We start from the raw sequence: 9,877 nt of genomic DNA on the forward strand, positions 1-9,877 counted from the left end.
AGGTAATTGGTCTGGTAATGCTTGTCCACTCTGGATATTACTGATTTTATCCCCATGGTAAAGCTTAACATGCTCCCCTGGACCCTGTGTTTCCTGTAAACTGTTAGTTAGATTTAGAGACTTGATCAGACTCAAGTTTGATCTTCTGGGAGTATTTTACCATAGGTGATGTTGTCCAGTTCCACCTAGAAGACACATAATATTTGCTTAGTTTTTGTTTTGTTAGCAGCTATTACTACTTACTGCGTGGATTAATACTTTTATTAAGGCTTTCAAATCAGTTATATTCTAATTCTCCTTCTGCATGTAAATAACATTTTCATCATATACAAGATTAAGGGGGAAAATGGGATGTTTGAGAGGGTGAATTGGGATTTAATGGTAGAATTTTGGGGGCTATTTCCCAAGGAACCAAGGCTTAGTGAAGGGCTGTCACAGTCTCAAAAACTATTAGGTAATATGGAGTTTTTCTCTCTCTTATCTCCCAGGCTTGTCTCCATTACTCTCAACTTAATTAGTTTAGCTTTTTCATAGCCAAATATGGTTGTCCCATACTTCCTGAATTTACATTTCCATAGCCAAACAACTTATGGAGATATTGTGCAAGGATGTTTCAATGTCAGATCCTCTAGCTGATATATTCTAATTTGTCCAGTTTGTACCGACTAGCTATGACAATTAGGACAGTATGGCAAGGTCACACTATTCAAACATGTCCATCTATGGATCAGGTGAGGGAGAATTCTTAGAGAAAAAATATGTTTTGGACAGACCCCTTCCAAAATAATTGTTATTCGTATCTCCTCCTTCCATGTCAATCCATGGTTTCAAGCCACAATTTTTATACATCAATGAATCTCTCTTTGCTCTGTTCTTTCAAATGAATTTAAAACTCTTATATAAAACTGCCAACTAAAATACTCCCCTGGGGAGAGTCACAAAGATGGTGGAGGAGTAGGGGACCCTACTGAAACCAGTCCTCTGAATTGAGCTGGATGTCTATCAGACCATTCTGAACACCCATGAAATCAGCCTGTGATGTAAGAAGATGTATCTAGATCTACACAAACAGATCTCTCAGGTGGTTGGTCTTAGAGGTATGAAGTGGGGAGCCATGATTCTACGAGAAGATATCAGAAGATGAACAGAAGGGGTAAGGAGCCTCTGCGATCTTGTGCCATGGGAGTGCAAGACTCATGTGCTGGGGATTGGGCAGAGACTTGCAGACTGGTAGCAGAGGAGAAAAGACTTTAGGGAAGCTTCCCAAACTGAAACCTGGAGCTGCAGGGGCACATGTGTGAACTGGGGGTGGCTGGCAGTTTTAGAAGCACAAAGGGAAGAAATGTGTTTGGACCTGGAAGTGAGGGCTGGGAGTGCTGCTGTTGGGTGCATAATCCAGGATGCTGCAGTTTTTAGCAGCACAGAAAGAAATGGAGACAGTGTGGCCTGGAGAGCTCATTGAGGGGCAGACTGTGATCTCTCTGTTCTGAGACAGAGGTTTGGATATGGTCACTTCTACTCTGACTCTCAGAAGAGACAAGGAAAGCCACCAGGGAAAGTCACCAGAGAACAAAAGCCCCCAAAACCAGTTCTCACTGACCACTCCCGCCCCCCACAACAGGGGTACAGCAACTCTGCCCAAACAGGGTTATCTGAGTAACAGTGCCACAGGCTCCTCCCCCAAAAGACAGTCAAGAAGACAAGAGCCAACAATCCTAAGGTCTCTATAAAACAGTTACATCTTGCTTGGGTTCTGGGCAATAATTTGGACTCTGTATATTCCCTCAACTACCCCTCAACAGAATGACTAAGAGGAGGAACCCCCAAAATAGGAAAGACTCAGAGATTGTGACCTCTGCCACAGAACTAATCGATATGGATATACACAAGATGTCAGAAATAGACTTCAGAGTAAGAGTTATGAAGATGTTAGCTAGGATGGAGAAAACTCATTAATAGCACCATAGATTCCCTAAGGGCAGAAATGGGAGCTGATCTGGCGGAACTTAAAATGCCATCATTTAGATCCAATCTAATCTAGATACTCTAACAGCTAGGGTAAATAAGGTAGAAGAACAAATTAGTGATCTAGAAGACAAATTGATAGAAAAGAAGGAACAGGAAGAGGGTTGGAACAAACAGCTTAAAATCCATGAAAACAGACTTAGAGAAATAAATGACGCCATGAAACATTCCAATGTCAGAATTATTGGGATCCCTGAGGGGACGAGAGAGAGAGAGAGAGAGAGGATTAGAAGACACATTTGAGCAAATCATAGCCAAGAAATTCCCTAATCTGGGGAATGAAACAAGTATTCATGTCCTAGAAGCAGAGACATCTGTTCTCTTTTTGTTCATCTGTTCTCCAAATCAAGGAGAACTGATCAATGCCTCAGCATGTACTAGTAAAACTCACAAAGAGAAAAACTTTGTGAGCTTTTTTTCACAAAGAGAAAACTCACTAGTAAAACTCACAAAGGGAAAGTAAAACTCACGAATCTTAGAATCAAGGAAACCATCTTAAGGGCAGTTAGAATCTCTGTATGTAAGAGATTCCTTACATACAGAGGGAAGAATGTCAGAATAACGTCAGACTTATCCACAGAAGCCAGAAAGGGCTGGCAAGACATATTCAGGGTACTAAATAAGAAGAACATGCAGTCAAGAATTCTTTATCTGGCAAGACTGTCATTCAGAATGGATGGAGAGAGAAAGAGCTTTCAGGACTGGCAGAAACTGAAAGAATATGTGACCACTAAGCCGGCCTGCAAGAAATATTAAGGAGGGGGGTTCTATAAAAAGAGAAAGACCCTAAGAGTGATATAGAACAGAAATTTGCAGATACAATCTATAGAAACGAAGACTTCACAGGCAACATGATGACAATAAAATCATATCTTTCAAAAATCATCTCAATGTGAATAGTCTAAATGCTTCCATAAAATGGCACAGGGTTGCAGATTGGATAAAAAGACAGGACCTATCCATATACTGTCTATAAGAGACTCATTTTGAACCTAAAGATACATCCAGGCTAAAAGTGAAGGGATGGAGAATGATCTTTCATGCCAACAGACCTTAAAAGAAAGCTGGGGCAGCAATTCTTATATTAGATAGATTAGATTTTAAGCCAAAGACTGTAGTTACAGCTACAGAAGAGCACTATAACATTCTTACAGGGTCTACCCAACAAGAAGATCTAACAATTGTAAATATCTATGCCCCCAACATGAGAGTGGCCAACTACATAAGCCAATTGTTAACCAAAATAAAGAAGACATATTGATAATAATACATTAATAGTAGGAGACCTCAACACCCCACTCTTAGCAACAGAAAGATCATCTAAGCAGAAAATCAACAAAGAAATAAGAGCTCTGAATGGCACACTGGACCAGATGGACCTCATAGATATATACAGAACATTCCACCCTAAAACAACAGAATACCCATTTTTCTTGAGTGCACATGGAACTTTCTCCAGAATAGACCACATACTGGGTCACAAATCAGGTCTCAACTGATACCAAAAGATTGAGATTATTCCCTGAGTATTCTCAGACTACAGTGCTTTGAAACTGGAACTCATTCACAAGAAAAAGTTTGGAAGAAATTCAAACACTTGGAAGCTAAAGGCTATCCTGCTCAGGAATGTTTGGGTCAACCAGGAAATCAAAGAAGAACTTAAGCAATTCATGGAAACTACTGAGAAGGAAATCACTCCAAAACCTATGGGATACAGCAAAGAGAGTCCTAAGCCATCCAAGCCTCACTCAAGAAAATGGGAATATCCCAAATACACAAACTCTCTCTATACCTCAAAGAAGTGGAGAATCAACAACAAATTAAGCCTAAATCACACACAAGAAGGGAAATTGTTAAAATTAGAGCAGAGATCAATGAATTAGAAACCAGAAATATAGTAGAACACATCAATGAAACTAAAAGCTAGTTCTTTGAAAGAGTAAGACCAATAAACCACTAGCCAGGCTTATCCACAAGAAAAGAGAAAGGACATAAATTAATAAAATTATTAATGAAAGGGGTGAGATCATGACTAACACCAAGGAAATAGAAACTATTATCAGAAAGTATAATTAACAGCCAATAGATTGAGCAACCTGGAAGAAACAGATGCATTCCTGAAAATGCATAAATAACCAAGACTTAAACAGGAAGAAATTGACAACCTGAATAGACCAATAATCAGAACAAGATTGAAGTAGTGATCAAAAACTTCACAAAAAACAAGAGCCTAAGACCTGATGGATTCCCTGGGGGAATTCTACCAAACATTCAAAGAAGAAATAATACCTATTCTTCTCAAGATGTTTCAAAAAATACAAACAGAAGGAAAACTTCCAGACTTATTCTGTGAGGCTAACATTACCTTGATCCCCAAATCTGGCAAAGACCCCGTCAAAAATGAGACTTTCAGACCAATATCCCTGATGAATGTGGATGCCAAGATTCTCAACAAGATCCTAGCTAATAAGATCCAACAGTACATTAAAAGGATTATCCACCATGACCAGGTGGGATTTATCCCTGGGATGCAAGGGTGGTTCAACATTTGCAAATCAATCAATGTGATAGAATACATAAATAAGAGAAGAGACAAGAACCACATGGTCCTCTCAATTGGTAGAGAAGAAGCATTTGACAAAATATAGCATCCTTTCCTGATTAAAACTCTTCAGAGTAAAGGGATAGAGGGAACATTCCTCAACTCCATAAACTCCATCTATGAAAAATCTACAGTGAATATCATTCTCAATAGGGAAAAGCTAAGAGCCTTTCACTTAAGATCAGGAACACAACAAGGATGCCCACTTTCACCACTATTGTTCAACATAGTACCAGAGTTCCTAGCAACAGCAATCAGACAACAAAAAGAAAAAAAAGGTATTCAAACTGGCAAAGAAGAAGTCAAACTCTCTCTCCTCATAGATGACATGATCCTTTATGTGGAAAACCCAAAAGCTCCACCCCCAAATTACTAAAACACATACAGCAATTCAGTAATGTGGCAGGATACAAAATCACTGCACAGAAATCAGTTGCTTTCTTATACACCAGCAATGTAACTGTAGAAAAAGAAATTAGAGAATCAATTCCATTTACAATAGCTCACAAACCCATAAAATACCTTGAAATAAACCTAACCAAGGAGGTAAAGGATCAATACTCTAGGAACTACAGAACAGTCATGAAAGAAATTGAAGAAGACACAAAAAGATGGAAAAACATGCCATGCTCATGGATTGAAAGAATAAACACTTTCACAATGTCTATGCTGCCCAGGACAATCTATACTTTCAACGCCATCCTGAGCAAAATACCACCAGCATTTTTCAAAGTGCTGGAACAAACAATCCTAAAATTTATATGGAACCAGAAAAGACACTGAATCACCAAAGAAATGTTGTAAAAGAAAAACAAAACTGGTGGCATCACGTTGCCTGATTTCAAGCTATATTACAAAGCTGTGATCACCAAGAAAACATGGTGCTGGCACAAAAACAGAAACATAGACCAATGAATGGAACAGTGTAGAGAACCCACATATGGACCCTCAACTATTTGGTCAACTAATATTTGACAAAGCAGGAAAAAAATACATAGTGGAAAAAAGACAGTCTCTTCAATAAGTGGTGCTGGTAAAATTGGACAGCTACATGCAGAAGAATGAAACTGGACCATTCTCTTATACCATACAGAAAGATAAACTCAAAATGGATGAAAGACCTCAGTGTGAGATAGGAATCCATTAAAATCCTAGAGAAGAACATAGGCAGTAACCTCTTCGACATCAGCCACAGCAACTTCTTTCAAGACACATCTCTAAAAGCAAGGAAATCAAAAGTGAAAATGAACTTTTGGGACTTCAAGATATAAAGCTTCTGCACAGCAAAGGAAATAGTCAACAAAACAAAGAGGCAACCCACGGAATGGGAGAAGATATTTTCAAATGACAAAAGGCTGATATCCAAGATCTACAAAGGACTTCTCAAATTCAACATCTAAAAACCAAATAATCATGTAAAAAAAAGAAAGGGGGGGGGCAGAAGACAGACCCATAAAAAAACAAAAACAAAAACAAAACAGACACATCATCATTAGCCATCAGGGAGATTCAAATCAAAACCACACTGAGATACCATCTTAAACAAGTTAGAATGGCAAAAATTGACAAGGGAAGAACAAATGTTGGAGAGGTTGTGGAGAAAGGGGAACCCTTTTACACTGTTGGTGGGAATGCAAGTTGGTAGAGCCACTTTGGAAAACAGTGTGGAGATTCCTCAAAAAATTAAAAATAGAGATACCCTATGACCCAGCAATTGCATGACTGGGTATTTACCCCAAAGATAAGATGTAGTGAAAAGAAGGGCCATATGTATCCTCAATGTTCATAGCAGCAATATCCACAATAGCCAAACTGTGGCAAGAGCTGAGATGTCTTTCAATAGATGAATGGATAAAGAAGATGTGGTCCATGTATAAAATGGAATATTACTCAGCCATCAGAAAGGATGAATACTCAACTTTTGCATCGGCATGGATGGGGCTAGAAGAGATTATGCTAAGTGAAATAAGTCAAGCAGATAAAAACAAATCATATGGTTTCACTTATTTGTGGAACATAAGGAAATGTATGGAGGACATTAGGAGAAGAAGGGAAAAACGAAGAGGGGGGAAATGAAGAGGGAGACAAACCATGAGAGACTATGGACTCCAAGAAACAAACAGGTTTTTAGAGGGAAGGGGGTTGGGGGTTGGGTTAGCCCAGTGATAGGTATTAAGGAGAGTATGTATTGCACGGAGTACTGGGGGTTATATGAATGAATCATGGAATGCTACATCAAAAACTAATGATGTACTTTATGGTGACTAACGTAACATGATAGATAGATAGATAGATAGATAGATAGATAGATAGAATATTCCCTTAGAAATCCTGTAGACTCAAACCATAATACACTGAAGACTGATACTGAATACATCATCTTACCACCCCAAAATTCATCTTCCCACTTCATGCCCTATTTCAATGAAAGGAACAATAATCAATGCAGTGAGCCATATAAGAAATATGAGAATTGCCTTAGACTCTTTACTATTTTCCCGTTCTTCCCATGTCATTCTTGCTGCTGCCAAGGACTCAAATTCTACCTCCTTTAATATCACTTGCATTTCTTCCCTCTACTTGATTCCCACTAATGGCCACTGCTCTAGTCAGTAGCCATTGCTTCTAATCTGATTACTGCCACAGCCTCCTAACTGGACTCTCTGGGTTTCAGAACAGTTCTTTTCCCATTTACTCTAAATACCTCTCATAAAAGCCATCTTTTTAAAAGCATAGTTATAATTATTTCATTCTGCTGATTAAATTCCTTTTGTGGGCCACCATAACCTCCAGGATAAGAGTTCAAACTCCTAATCTTAGCAGCCAGAATTCTTCACCATCTGGCTCCTGACTACTCCTCTAGTTTTGCCCCCATCACTCCCTCATAGTCACTGTACCGTTAGTCACCTAAAAGCATTTTCCGTTTCCCAAATTTGACAGGATATCTCATGCTTCTCTGCTTGCTTTCCCTTACCTGTTTCCACTCTCTGGTACACCTTAACTCTGTTCACATTTTCATCCAACTAATAGCAGGTGGCTCCTCAATATTCAACTAAGAAGTTAAGTTTTCATTTTCTATGAGAAACTTCCTAAATGTCTCCAACATTTAGTCCAGTGCCCCATATAGAGCAAATGTGAATACATGTTTGTAATACAAATAAGTTAAAAACTTATAGACTTTGGGCAAAAGTGCCTGGGTTTGTTGTCGCTCCGTTTTTTTCAGGAATTCTGGGCAATAACTACTCCCCCTGCTTTTCAGTCAACACAGGTCTCCACCCATGCTCTTCTGATGATTCTCTCAGCAAAGTATATCTGGGTTCATGGACAACAGGTCAACAGGAGTGAACCAGTCAGCTCTGACAGTTGGCACTGCTACTGGTACCAGTGCAGATAGAAGGAGCCCAAGTAAGCACAGGACAGTGAAAACAGATTCCTGGACTTTTCAAGGAACACAATCAATGCTCCCTTGCTTCATTATGGAAAATTCAAAAATCAAGGACTGATCTTTTGGAGTCTAGAATTACAGTCCATACCATGAGGTCTTTGCTGACATCTGCAGCTCACACTTAATCACTTTCTTGACCCTCTAGAACAATTCTTGATTTCTGTCATTCATTTTAATACCTTACCACATTTTACGTAACTCTTTACCTATTGCGTAGTTTCCCACATTTACATGTAACCATTTTGTAGGCAAAAACAAAAACCCACACAAAATAACCTGGCGTATTTCTCCATGTGAGAAGTACCAGAAACCTGAGAAGGTTAAATATTTTCAGTTTTTCTAAGAAAGATGGGATGATTCTATAATTTATAAACTTATTATGTCTAAAGTTAAAAAAATTAGCATAAAAATTATTTAAAGGTGTTTTTTGAGTATATAAAATGGGGAATTTGTAATCACCAGAGGCCACTTGCATTCATGGAGGACAAATTATCTGTCTTTTCTAAATGGTAAACTGAATTATGATAACAATTCATATCAATCTGAGATTTTATAATACAAAACACTTTATACAGATAATTCTCAGGTACCATAGCATTGTGGAAAGATAATGTATTTTTAAGCAAAACAGATGCGAGTTTGAATTTTGGTGTTACTTTACTTCATTGAACATCTTTTCTTTAACTGTATATTTAAAACATATGCAAAGATAATCTGTATTTCAGTCCAGTTACTGAAATAAGCAATATCTGCATTTTATGGAGAATTTATTCTAATTATCAACATTCTTAAGGTGATAAATGGTGTGGAATGTAATAGTGTTGTAATGATAAAAGGTGAGGAATGTAATAGTGTTGTCTTTTTTGCATATGGGAAAATCAAGGGTAAGTTTAAGTAGTTTTTCACATGACATCCAACAAGTGTGTTAAAGAACAAAGATTTGAATCCCTGTTCTCAGCTATATGTTTTCCCCTGTGCCACAGAGGAGGGAGATAACTTCATTTCATCATTTTGCAAGCATGGAGTATATAAAATGGAAAAGAACTGAGACCTGGATAGTATTACAATACAGACAGTTTCTAGGATTTAACTGATTAGACCTTCATAATGTTGATCAAAATCCATCTGGTTGGGGGTGGGGTGCACTCTTTCAACCTACAGAGCTCTGACTTGGCCTATCCAACAATTTAATTAAATTAAATAAAGGACATTCTGATTAAATTTGTAAACAGAGAATGCAGCAAGTAGGTAATATGCTGGATATCAAAATCCGGACATTTTAAAAGTAATGGTAAGAAAAATGAGTCAAAATAATGAAACCAGTTTTATCAGAGATGAAGAAAAAACCCTGTATTTATGATTAAAAATTAAACATATTTCAACAGCACATAAACTGATATTGGAATGATAGAGAGAGGTTAGCATGGCTCCTGATCAAGGAGTGTTTGTGAAGTTTGTGAAGTGTTCCATGGTTTTTTTTTTTCCTTTTTAAATTAAACTTCATGAGTATGGTACAGGAGAGACATGGTTTAACAGCAGTTAAATATGAAAACAACTCTATGATTTAAGTTCATTAAAATAATGAAACCAGTTTTATCAGAGATGAAGAAAAAAATCCTGTATTTATGATTAAAAATTAAACATACTTCAACAGCACATAAACTGATATTGGAATGATAGAGAGAAGGTTAGCATGGCTCCTGATCAAGGAGTGTTTGTGAAGTTTGTGAAGTGTTCCATGTTTTTTTTTTTTCCTTTTTAAATTAAACTTCATGAGTATGGTACAGGAGAGACATGGTTTAACA

General features: G+C 37.7%; 1 non-coding gene across 1 annotated transcript; it reads left to right on the forward strand.

The window, feature by feature from the left end:
• Window positions 1–9,714: 9,714 nt before the first annotated feature.
• LOC132028989 (U6 spliceosomal RNA) lies at window positions 9,715–9,818 on the forward strand. The gene has a single exon (XR_009407634.1). It is a non-coding gene; the product is annotated as a U6 spliceosomal RNA (small nuclear RNA).
• The last annotated feature ends 59 nt before the right edge of the window (window positions 9,819–9,877 follow it).

This window comes from Mustela nigripes, chromosome 12 (genome assembly GCF_022355385.1).
Source record: "Mustela nigripes isolate SB6536 chromosome 12, MUSNIG.SB6536, whole genome shotgun sequence".
Lineage (NCBI taxonomy): Eukaryota > Metazoa > Chordata > Mammalia > Carnivora > Mustelidae > Mustela > Mustela nigripes.